This window comes from Aedes albopictus, chromosome 2, assembly GCF_035046485.1.
Source record: "Aedes albopictus strain Foshan chromosome 2, AalbF5, whole genome shotgun sequence".
NCBI classification, from domain to species: Eukaryota; Metazoa; Arthropoda; class Insecta; order Diptera; family Culicidae; genus Aedes; species Aedes albopictus.
The window spans coordinates 453,998,122-454,011,646 of record NC_085137.1 but is presented as its reverse complement, the minus strand read 5'-3'; the positions used below and the strand labels follow the sequence as shown (position 1 = coordinate 454,011,646).

Sequence of the window (13,525 nt, the reverse complement as noted above, 5' to 3'; positions counted from 1 at the left end):
AAAGTTCATAGAATGGAATTTTCTGTTCCCTGAAACAGCTCCAAAAAGGAGCATTCTTGACGAATCTTTTAAAATAATTATAACCAACATTATGTTAGAAAAATTATAACCAACATTATGGTAGAAATCCTGCAATAAAATCTATAGTACGTCGCAAAAGATCGTTCGAAAGAACTGCAAGAAAATTTTGATTTTTTGTGTAGATACAAATTGAGTAATTTGATTCTAACATAATCCATTGCACTGTTGAAAATGCCTTGACATCCATGTGCACAACAGAACACGTGCTCGATGAACAAATTGAGATTTGAAATTATGAAAAGAAATCCACGTACTCCGGTGAGACTCGAACTCACGACTCCCAATTCGCTAGACGGGCGCTTCTATTCCTTCAAGCTACGGAGTCACTCGACTATCTCCGTCGCCAGCAGGCCTAGAACTGAACTTGATTCCACAATCGCACAAAAAAATTGACATAATCTATTGATTAAATAAATCACCAATACATACCAATAGAAATTAAATTTAAGGGAGTTTTTTTTTTTTATTAAATAGGAATCATTACATAAAAAATGTTAGGCAAATGTTCTTGACTTTGAGCAAAAGGTATGTAGAAAAGTATTACTTTATTAGAAACTTATGATTGGAGCTTCAGGCCACACCACAGCCGTGAAAATTCAGTAGATTTCAACAACAATGTCCTCCATAGGATTGCAAAGTTTCAAGTTTTCTAGTAAAAAATATCCTCCCAAAATTCTACCAAGAAAGCCTTTATTAACTGTTCTCGCTACTCCCCTCTCAACGAATGCTCCGAATCCGATTGGAAATCAAAGATAAATTTTACCCTGACAAACAAAAGTTTACATATTGGGATAATTCTACCAGAATTCAACAAAAATCGATTCGACAGAAGTTCTACAAGTAACACAGTCTACAAAACCAATGATTTTCTTTACGAGATTCTACTAACTACAAAATTCAATCAAATTTTTATCCACAGGGAAGTGATGTATTTTTGCAAATTCCGCAAAAAAAAAACAGATTTCAGAATCACCATGAAACTCTAGGAATTTTTGTAGAAAACTTGCCAAGATTCAGTGTTTTTCGAACCTTGGACATTACTAAATAAGTCCCGTCCAATAAAATATTAAAGAAAAATTTAGCCAAAAATTCATGTCCGGGTTAAGACAGAAATTACTTCAGGAGGTTAACTACGAAATTCCGAAAAGGAACTTCTCTGTTTTCAGAAATTGGTAGATACTCCAAGCCAGCGACCGCTAACATTATTTTTACCAAATCACAAAATTCATACCTAACTCCAATTTGAAAATGTTCTTTATTTTTTCTGATTGTGTTGAGCTCAATGTCTATATATTTCATGTAAGTGCATTTTTTTTTTGCTAGGTTTCTAGCTGCACTCTGAATAGAGTTGAAACCTCTACACTAGACCCGAAGATAGAAAAGAGTACGTAATCTTTCAGAAGCAGTTTGCCAGCCGTACGCGGAAATGATATCCATTAAGACACTGTTGCAACTGACTCAGAAAGTCACGGTAGAAGATTGGAAAGTTTTCAATTGGTCAGTCAGTCAGGATTTGCCTATGCAGTGTTATGGTCACACGGTTTGTGTTTGTCTTCTTGTTTGATTTTGTGGTATGGTTAAATATGTTTTTGTTCTCGTTAAGTCAGATGTCGTATGTTGTTTTTTTTTTCATCGAATCAATCGAACCCTGTTTGTTAAAATATAGTCGATCCTGTGTCAAATTGTTTTCTTGATTTCGCTAATCGTTTTCTACTTGTGTTCATCTCTTGGGCCCTTAAATTGTCATCGGTCCAAAATCCACAGAAACATGTAACTGAACTTCTGAACATCTAAGAGATAATCAAAAATACGCCAAGTTGGTCAGTTGATTGCAATAAAATTTTAAAATAATAAAGATTTCATGTCAACTTTCATCCTGCTACAAATACTATTAAAAATATTCAAATTCGTTCAATTGTCCTATCGGTCCTACCTAGATGAACCATGTCATTTTCTCAAGCGTAGCTTAGAAATGTCAACCTAGTCATACACAAGTAACGTTGTTCAGTTAATATGAAGCAGTCAGTTTTTGTCCAAAATGTCACGTCGAACGCATTGACGTCAACAATGCGTTTAAGTGTTCGCACGTTAGCTTTGAATCTATCAGCACAATTAAGTGCTGCAAATCTCCTTCCCACTATTGATTCTTCGGTCGATTTTTATTGCTTTATTTAAAGAAAATATGACCAACTAACATTGTAAAAATTCGAAAAAGCGACTATGACATTAATAAATTACTATGTAATAAAAATCAACCGAGAAACGTGGGAAATAGAGCCCAAACAACATTTTGAAGTCAGATGGCTGTAAAAGGTTCCAAAACCTGTCACAAATCCTATAATACTTTTATTAGGATTTGTAACAATCATCAAAACCTTCTCAAATCCAACCGACTTGGAACTATTGCTTGGGAATAGACTCTACTGAGCCCTGGCGGATCCTCCGTGTTTATCGAGCATGTCTGATACATATGATCAGCTATACTCCATCTGCAGCAGCCGGTTCGTGATGAACCGTTGGAGGCGCATTAAAGTGTTAAAAAGGTGATATGTTTCACTAAAGAACACTACATTACAATAATCAAAATGAAACTCCTTCACTTTAATACCGTCAACCCCTGCGAACTTGGCCAGGGTCTTACAAATTTAAAATTTCAAATACATATCTCAGGACGCTGATTACTTAGAATGACGGTTTCTTCGGCAAAATTGTTTGGTAAGTCATTAGATACGAGATTTCGCCACTAGAAGACGCTAGTTTCCATTTCGCAAAAACTGGTAAATGATTAGAATTTCTCAAAAAGTGTTCTACAAGCTGGAACTTTTTTCACTTTTGACATACATATGTATTAGCTTGTATGTGAGTGTTTGAGTATTGTTGATAATAGTAAAGTTAGGGTAAGGAGACTTGTGTCGATGCATAGAGAACGCGAAGCAGATTATATATCTTTCAAAGTTGTTTTGGAAAGAAAATGGAAATCGTTAGCGATGCAACCTGGCACTTGAAGTTTAGAGAGTTTGTAAATCGTTACGATGTTTGGAAACCAAATCATTGTTAAAGTAATCAATAGTTTCTGCGTAGTTTATTTGTTTTGTACTGATGATTTCAATTGAATGTATGCCTAAATGTGTTACTCATGTTTGTGTATCTTGTTTGTCAAATTGAATATTATTGTTAAACTGGTCTTATACGTTGTCATTGTTAGCTAGTATTAAGATTACATTTTAATAAGACCTAAAAGGTCAGTTAAAATTATCAAATGAAATAAATAAATAAATAAATATTAGGGGTATTCACTAAACAGATTAAATTGTTGCGTAAGCCATGATTTTCTGCTTATTTGAAATGTTTCATGATTTTACGAACGAAATAATCAAAGATTGCTTCGTTAATCGCGACGTTTAATCAGTTTAATCAGTTTACGCTGTTAAGTGAATCCCCCTATTGTATTCGGATTAAAATTTAATGGTAATCAAAGACCAATATATTAGTCATTAAATGTTCAAAAATTGATTTGATTCACTTGATCCAAAAAAGTCAAAAAGATGTATTCTGCTTGAAGCGCTCCATCTTTGTCAAAATTTGTAGCAATTACAGATAACAAGTTGAGGAACTATCAGTCAAAATTTGAGATTTTTTAAAAATCCAAACGGCTATTTAACTGAAAGTCCTTGATCTACCAAATAACTACCGAACCAACAATATTTCTAATTATTCAGTATCCTGATATAAACGAAACTAAAAATGTGTATGCCCTCTGCCGCCTCCTAGTGGAAGGATTTGAACTCATATTGAAATCAATTGAAAGTTCTTGACCAGCCAAACAACTTTGTCGTGGACACCAACTGTCTAAATAATAAGGATCCTAAAATATATGAGATGAAAATTATGTCAGTGTTGCGCCTGTGATATCAAACACAAGAATCACCGACTCATATAGGCTAATCCGGATGACCCCTAATTGGGTTTTCAAATTTTGAAAAATGTATTGATTTTTTATTTTTATACCAAAGAGCCCCTTTTTCTAAACCACTATGATTTTTTTCAAATTTTTAGAACTTCATTTTGGTACCTAAAATTAATTGCAAAGATATTTTTTGAGATCACCATTTGACAGCTGGGCAACTGCTTGACAGCTCCGCGCTGTACAAAATGCGACGAGGGGTGATTCGACAAATCGCTCCCATACAAACTTCAAATTGAATTTTAAATAGGTTCCCGAACACCAAAATTCATGAAAATTTGGTTTTCGGCTCAGTTTGGCATGCAGATTCAGAATAGGGGAATATCTCAATACCTCTTAAGAAGCCAATTGTAGAGGCGCTTGGTGAGATAAGGAGAAAATCGTTTATTTACATCAGTGGTGCTCAGGCTGAAGGATACTGCGGGCCAAATTTACAATTCCGGATCGACCGGCGGGCCGTATAGAATATCGATGAACAAAAACAACAAAAAGAACCATTTTACAACACATTTATTGAAAAGCTAAACCGTTCAGAACTTGTGTAAGGGTCAAACTTGCTTCATGTAGTTTTTATTTTTCGATAAGTGACAAAAATTGACTAATAACTGTGCTTCTACAATATATTTAGCAGAACTTTAAGATTTTTTGTATTTTAAGGAAAACAAAACATAATTTAGATTCATAGGCTTGCTTTAGAAAAATGTTCGAGTTTCAAATTGAAATTTAAACAAAAAAATAGGAGTCGCCTTAGGAGATTCGAGATTGCCTTGAAGCCACTTCAGAAATTTCTCGTGCAACTTTTATATGAATTTCTTCTGAATCGCTCCAAAAATGCTGGATCTTCTTTTGAACTTTATTCTTGGTCCAGTAGATTTTCAAGCAATTTCTTTAACAGCTTATCTTGAAATTGCTTATTCAAAAAAAAATTCTGGAGTTTCTGTTAGTATTTGTAGAATCCCCTTGGAACGCCTCCAAGAACTTTTCTTGGATTTACCTTTGGAATTGCTCTGAAGTTACTTCACGAATTTTTCATGAATCTTTTCCAAGTATTTCTTCTAGAAATGCTTCCGGATTTTTCCTGAAGCTTCTCTAGAAATTTTCTTGGAGTTTTTAGAAAATTTTAGTGAAATATTTCCATAAGTCCCTTCTGGAGTTGCAGCTAAAGATTTTTATAAAAGTCTTTTAATAATATCTTGAATTTTTCTATGAACTTCAACATAAACCAAAATGTTTCATAAATATTTCTCAAAGTGCTTCCAGGAATGCTCCTATGCTGCTATCGAAATTTATCCTAAAGATGCTTCGGATTTTTTCTGCTTGAGATTCTTTACAATTATTTCTGACAGTTTCTGATTTTCCTCAGGCGTTGCTGTAATTCATCCTGGAATCTTGTTTGTAGTTTTCCGAATATATTTTGTTGCTCCAGGAATTTCTTCTAAAGTTATTTGAGATATTTCAGCTACAGTGGCACCGTGGCACCAGAACTATTTTTTTCGTGACTGGTTTTGTGGCTTAGCTATACGACGCCGGAATATGTATTTCGGAGTCGTGAGTTCGAATCTTACCGGAACGGATTGTTCTTTTTGTATTTTTAACATTTTATTTGTGTTTAACACTGTGAAAATTGATCAGCTAAACTGTTTTGTTCGATTTCTAAAGAAACTGAACGAGTTATTCCAAAAAATCGTTCAAAAATTTCTGTACGTCGAAAAGTACTCCGCGGGCCGCATCTCAAGGCTTGGAGGGCCGCAGGATGAGAACCACTGGTTTACATAAAAAGGTCATTTTCTTGTTGTCAAATTTTACCCATTCTTTGCTCTAGAAGTTGCTATTTTCCATTTGCAATGGCTTCCATTATCATCAATCTTGATGCCCACGCCGACAGATACCGGATTGGCCAGCAACGAAACGGTTAGTCAATGATCATTTCATTTTAAGCTTATCACATAAAAAAAAACAGACGAGCCATAGTCAAACGAGAATGCGGCAAACATACGTGCTTCTAATTTTCATTGGAGAGATGAACTCAACCGGCTATCCATAGTTCATTATTGTTCACTTTATGAAAGAACGATCAAACGATCAAAAAAAAACGATCAATTCTGACTATACATGTTGCTCCTCCGTGATTGATCTGAACTGGTACCAGTTGCACTGTGATCCAACTGAATAAGGGGCTGGGACATTCCACTTATTCTCAAAGTGCAATTTTAGCAGCTCATGCATATTTGATCAATAACGGCGCCGGCCAAGTCCTTATAGTCAGCTGGGAAGGGAAAGGAATGTTAGAGTGTACTGGTTGTTGCTACTAGAGACCGAGAGCACTCTGCGTCCCCACAACCCGCACGGACTGGGGTATTTGTTAGACGGAAAGGATGGGAGATCTGGGAGTCACCGTTGGGTCGGTGATGCGATCCATGGATAGGGTTCTTTATAGTGTTCGCGATAGATTGTGTGGTGAATAAGGTGAATAAGGTCAAGCGGCACAGCACGCTTTGGTTGCATAACTTATAGGCGATATATATAGGGGTGGTGGGGGTAAAGTGGACAGGGTACAGTTTCATGGCTTTAATTGTTTTTCAAAAGGTTTCAACGATTGAAGCTTATGCCCAAGCATGAATCATTATACTTTGGCTGATCATGAACATTAAAATCACATAAACCTCTTCAAGATGACAAAAACTTTAAAAATCACGTGAAAAATCGGAAATGATGTAAAATCTGCTTATAATTGCTAAGGTTTTCTCGTAAGCTATTTTCAAATTATAACAAGTTTTACACCCTAAACCAATAAAGTCCACGTAGAAGAATGTATTTGGCCGAAAAAAAAATTTAAGTTTTGTAAAAAAAAGTTTTTGAAATAATTTTAACAAAATCAGACAGTGGGGGTAAAATGGACAATCGGTTCAAATTTCACCAAAATTTCCTTTTTTTTTGCAAACTCCAGAATCATCAGCCGTCATAGCTATCGTGAGATAGTTGAAGTAAAAAGTTATAAAAAAATATTTTATATCCACAAAATATAATTTTCATCCAAAACAGTGCTTGTTTTTTACACTATTTTTACAATAATTATTTAAGTGTGTTTCAAAGTTTGTATTGAAAGTTTGAAAACAACAAAATAAAGGTATCGTATGAAATTTGATAGTTTGTATTTGAAAACATAGAAACAATATGCTGTTATATAACTTTTAACGACTTGTTCATTTTACCCCATCGAGTGTCCATTTTACCCCCACCAATTTTTTACACACTATTTTGATGCACGATTTGGTGAAGAAAATAATCAAAGAAAACAATATTTTTTAAAGGCAACCCCTTACAAGATTTGTAGAGTATAGCATTACCTTCCATGTTACTCGGAAAAGCAGATGAATTTTGCCGCATTTCCGCGGGAAACGACCAAAATGCTTAGGTTGTCCACTTTACCCCCACCACCCCTACACTGTGCTGTGAGTGGAAGTTGGAAGGGAGGGAAACGACTTTTTTCAATTCGTTTCTGGTTCTAGCGATGGCTATGAACATATGAATATACATGAGTTGTATATGTAGAGAAGAAAGAGTGAGAGAAAGTGGATAGAAAGATACAAAGTAGGATGAAAAGGACGGGCCAGGGATTGAACCCATGACCTTCTGCATACGAATCAGAAGCGGTAGCCACTAGACCACCAAGCCCGTCATGTTCACTTTATGAAAGAACGGGATGATTAAGTAATACATAGGGCATCTACCAACAAATGGAACTGCTAAGGGGAAATAAGGCCGATGCAAATATTTAATTTGTTTTATGTCACCACCCCCTTCAAAAATCTCAAAATATTGAAGGGGCGAAAAAAAAACATGGTGGCCAATGACTCTATATTCAATAGAAAAAATGTTTTCAAGCAAACAATTTTTCAATAGTTGACAAATATGTTTCCAATAGTGATTATAATTTTCAAATTTTCAATAGTTTTTTTTGTTTGTTCCTTATTTGTTTTTGTCTACCCCCTCGTACCCAATGAGAGGTCTCGGGCATAAAAGAAAAATAATATTTGCATCGGCCTAACTAAGTAAAGATGAGAAAATAAAGAAGAAAAATCTGACACCGTGTGACTGTGGTGTGATCATAAAGTTGCCATTAAGCTAGCTAAAATACGACAGCATACCTAGTAGTGACATGACAACGATGAGCCACCCGTAGAGGGTGGGAAAAGCTCTTCATCAGCTGTTGCGTGCAGACAGAGCATTGTGACAAAGTTAAAAGTAGAAGGATTGGGACTGAGAATGGACAATGCTGTACGTGAAAGCTTGTCGCGTGTCGTGAGTCTATGTAGCATGCACGCTAAAATTGAACGCATCTTTTCAAGTTATTTTCACAGTTTTACAAGTGAGCATAGAGTAAGATTGGACAACATTTCGAGTGCGGCAAGATTTTATTTTCTTGAGTTTTTGAACTCAATTCAATTTTTTTTTCTTTTTTTTTATGCTCATGCTTAATTTAATTTTTTTCGGATTTTGTTCGGAAACTTTTTGAATAAAAGTCTTAGAGGGTGAAGGGGCACCCCAAAATTAAGGAAATTGATTAATACTTCGAAAAGTAATGTCAAAATGTTTGTTTTAGATTACAAAATGGTAATTTATGACTGTCCTTCCGGCATATGTATTAGAATTGTAATGAATTTGGATTTGGTCTCTTATTATGGGGTGTAACTAGGTTCATTTCCATTTTAACGGACCAGATGCTCGCCATCCGCCAGGTTGCAGAAATGCCGCGAATACAACGTGCCCACACATCACTTGTTAATCGATTTCAAATCGGCGTATGATACAATCGATCGAAAACAACTATGGCAGATTATGCACGAATACGGATTCCCGGATAAACTGATACGATTGATCAAGGCGACGATGGATTGAGTGATGTGCGTAGTTCGAGTATCAGGGACACTCTCGAGTCCCTTCGAATCTCGCAATGGGTTACGGTAAGGTGATGGTCTTTCATGCTTGCTGTTCAACATTGCGTTAGAAGGTGTAATAGGGAGAGTGGGGATAAATAAACATGAGTGGAACGACTTTCACGAAGTCTGTTCAGCTGCTTGGTTTCGCTGATGATATTGATATTATTGCTCGTAAATTTGAGACGATGGCGGAAACGTACATTCGACTAAAGAGTGAAGTCAGGCGAATCGGATTAGTCATTAATGTGTCGAAGACAAAGTACATGATGGCAAAGGGCTCCAGGGAGGAATCACCGCGCCCGCCACCCCGAATTTATATGATTGATTGATTAAATCGAGGCGGTTGAAGAATTCATGTACTTGGGCTATCTGGTGACCGCCGACAACTACACCAGCAGAGAAACTCAGAGGCGCATTGTGGCAGGAAATCGAGCTTACTTTGGACTCCGCAGAACTCTACGATCGAACGAAGTTCGCCGTCAAACGAAGTTAACTACCGTCGTGCGGGGTGTCATTGGGCCAAAGTGGGGTGACATAGGCCACCATTCCGCACGTTTAGAAAACCACGGGAATGCATATTGTGTGCTAGACTACTAGAATACATAATTCTAAGATACTTTGCATCCACCGTCGGATTCTCTGACTTATATTGAATCCGTGGGAGCGATGGACCAATGTTACCCTCTAGGCCCAATGTCACCCCGAACGACGGTATCTACAAAACGCTGATTAGACCGGTAGTTCTCTATGGGCACGAAACATGTACTCTACGTGCAAAGGACTAACGCGGCCTTGGAGTTTTTGAACGGAAGACGTTGCGTACCATCTACGGCGGAATGCAGATGGAAGACGGGACTTGGAGAAGGCGCATGAATCACGAACTGCATCACCTGCTGAGGGAACCAACCATCGTCCACACCGCAAAAATCGGGAGACTATTGGTGATTTTATGTTGCATGAAGAAGAAGAATATGGTGTTTTGAAAAAATCCTATCCCTACAACACAAGGAAAGTTTTTAAAATGCCTCTATAAAATCTAAAACAAAATCTAATTAGAAACGGTTTGATGTACGGTGTTAGACTTTGGACGGACTACATATTGAACGTATAAATTTAAATTTAACATTTTTTTCTTGATAAGGTACTTAATTTGTAGTCCGTTCAAAGTCTAACACCGTACATCAAACCATTTTTAATTAGATTTTGTTTTAGATTTTATAGAGGCATCTTAAAAACTTCCCCTGTGTTATAGGGATAGGATTGAAAAACACCATCGTTCTTATTCCTCTTCTTCATGCAACATCAAATCACCAATAATGGGCGGGTTACGTTATCAGGATGTCGGTTAGCAACTGGATTAAAATGGTTCTCGAGAGTCATCCCACCGGTACAAGAAGACGTGGTGCGCGCGCAGCGAGCAAGGTGGGTCGATCAAGTGGAACTGGAGACACGAAGCCATGGACCGAGCAGAATGAGACGACTTCTATGTACAGCAGAGAATACTCAGGCCTAAGTCTGACCGGTAAGGTATGAATGTTCAGTGAGAAACGCCTAATCGGTGAAATTCATGCAATGGCAGACAAAGAAAGCCCTTAACCCTTCATAAGGCAGTGGCAACTACACTACCCGCCAATAATATGGAATCGTTGCAATACTCAGTATTGCAGCACCCAAAAAGTTTGGCATCACCCAAAATAAGGAGGAAAAATAGAGTAAACACAGACAAACAGACGTCTCACTCTACTCACTTCGCATCGTTACCCTTTTTAACGGTTAGTTCAAATATTTTGTAGTTCGCAAATCGCTCTTTCACGGCGCTCGCATCGTTTTTGTTCCTGTTTGACGTTTGCTCACTACTGCCACCTACTGAGTGATTTGCGTAACACAGCCTGGTTAGCATTGGGCGATTATGTTTTCGTGACGATGATTTTTATCGCAATTTGTTCCAAGTGATACGTCTGTTTGTCTGTGGAGTAAACCTAGAACCAATTAGGTTGTGGGTACGAGTTGCATTTTGAAAGAGAATTAGGGGGGTCATAAATGATTTGTGCCTCAAAGACCTGAAATAATCACATTTTAGGGTGATGCCAAACATTTTTGGGTGCTGCAATATTCAGTATGAGTGTTGCAATATGCGATTCCATATTTATGGCGGGTTAGGTATATTGCCACCTTATACATATATTTTTTTCTGCTCGTTTAGAAAATTTTTACAACTTCTGTTTTAACTGATGGACACATCAGGCCTTTGTGAACACTCATGATTTTTTTGAGCCATAACAAATATGAGTGAGCTTTTTCAGAACAAGATGTCCCTCCAAAAACTGCCATTTGTGAGTGCATGAAGATTTATAAGCTCGAAATTCTGATGTGGTGAGCGAATTGAAAATCGAATGATGGGGAATAAAAGGCCTATGTCCCTTTTACTTGTGGACAAAATTTTAACTTGATTGCTCCATTACTTTTAGAAACTCAGCCTTTTGAAAAAATGTACTATAATAAATGGGCATGTACTAAAATTGCCATATCGTCCAAAATAATTGACCAATCGAGTTCAAATCCACACAAGTAACTCATGAATATTAGGACAATAACCTGTCAAAAAATCAGCATGATTGATATTGCCCGTTGTGAAGATTCATAGATTCCGACGCAAATAATAGATTAGGCTTATTTTTAGCGTAGGTGCGTTATAAATGTTTGTTTACAATGCAAAACTATCACCAAATGTGTATCTAACAACACAGCGTAAAATATTCACCAGGACGCGGTCTGGTTTTACATCTGTGGGCCTACGCAAGAAAAATCTACGCAACTAATTTACGCGCAGGTGTCTAAACAGGTGGAATCTCCGCAATATACGCATCACAAAATAACAACATTTTAAACTTTGTTAACAAAAACTTGAAATTTAGACAAAATCGACCATCAAATTTTTTGAAAATAAAAACGTTTTTGTTCATTACACCACATGTACTTTATATTCCAATGCAGAACGAGTGAATTCCGTGCCTGGTTCTCTCGGCCTTATAAAGGGTTAAATTAATAACTGTGGAAAGAACTCAAAGAACACTACGTTGAAGAGAGGCCGGTCAAGTTTCATTGAGAACGTAGAGCCATGAAGAAGAATAGCCTTGGCTGGCGTTCCAAGCCACTTCATCGAACACAGAAACCTTTCAAATCACATGGAACTACAGTTAACTACACCTGCACTTAGCTGTTACGCTGTAATGTAATGATCAGAACACTTAGGAGTAAAAATACCGTGTAAAATTCGGGAAACCATACGTAAAAAGTTCGTGTAAAAACGTTTAGGTACTGTAAAAAGAGATGAACGGCCTGTGTTAGTTGGAAAACCACTGGTTATGCAAAATTGAATGAGAGCAGATTGAAAAAAGACTGTCCAGGATCCAGGTGTCGTGACTAGAGAGGGTCGGGTTTCAGATTTTACAGACCCGAACCCGACCCGTACCCGAACAATTTTCAATTTCAAAACCCGGACCCGACCCGAACCCGAGATTTTTTTGTTCGGTCAAACCCGTACCCGACCCGAGCCCGAAAAATTTTCATCGATCAAACCCGAACCCGAACCGAACCCGAGAAAATTATTGTCAATAAACCCGACCAAAACCCGAGTTAAAAAATAATTGTTGAATGTATAGGATATAACAAATTAAGAATTTTTCTAAATACTGATCTATCTACACTGGTACTAAACCCGACTTGAACCCGACGTTTTTCAAACCCGACCCGATCCGTACCCGAAAATTTTGGTATAGGGCACTGCATTGATATGATTTTGTATGGGATTTTGACGTTTCTTGGCCTTATTGTTTACAAAATTTCTGTAAGAGTGAAAGAGAAGGTGCGAATTTCATGCAGTGCCCTATTGTTTAAACCCGGACCCGACCCGAACCCATTTTTTTTTTAATTTTCAAGCCCGAACCCGACCCGTACCCGTCGGTTTCGGGTTTCGGGTTTGAAAACCCGAAACCCGATCATCTCTAGTCGTGACCCGACCACGGACCTTGAATGGTTAACTCATTCTCTACACCAGGATGTGGATTAAATTCAGAGGAAAGATATGGACCTCACCTGTTGGACGCTTTTCGATTTTTGAAATCAGTTCTGCTTTTCACACAATCTTAACCGCCGATTTGAGCACTTTTAAAAAATTTTCTTCTCGAACTGGAACTCTGTTCACAATAATTAGGTATTTTACACAATTTTATCACAAACTAGCACAATAAATTTAGAAAACCGTTCGTTACGAACTACATTTTGCAATGCAATGAAAATTTTCATCTTATTTCTATTCAAGCTTACTGCGATGGTTGTTTGTTGGTTGCCATGGTTTCAACCTGTTCATGCTGAAGCGGCGCGGCCAAGTTAAAATCAGACGCCAGGCAGCAGTACCCGAGCAAAAAGTTAGCATTTATAAATAAACAGCTGAATTGGGTTCTTTAGAGGTATCCGAGTTATTTCATAATCGGATTCTCCACCCAACAATTAGTCTAAATCCAAAATTTCATAATTTTCG

At 37.2% G+C, this 13,525-nt stretch overlaps 1 protein-coding gene across 1 annotated transcript in view; it reads right to left on the bottom strand.

Moving 5' to 3' along the window:
* The window catches only part of LOC109419707 (RNA binding protein fox-1 homolog 1), an 823,173-nt gene extending 809,908 nt beyond the window's left edge, over positions 1-13,265 (bottom strand). The window contains exon 1 of the mRNA XM_062853919.1: positions 13,081-13,265. The gene's annotated coding sequence lies outside the window, so the exon portion shown is untranslated. The remainder of the gene's footprint in view (positions 1-13,080) is intronic.
* Between the last annotated feature and the right edge of the window lie 260 nt (positions 13,266-13,525).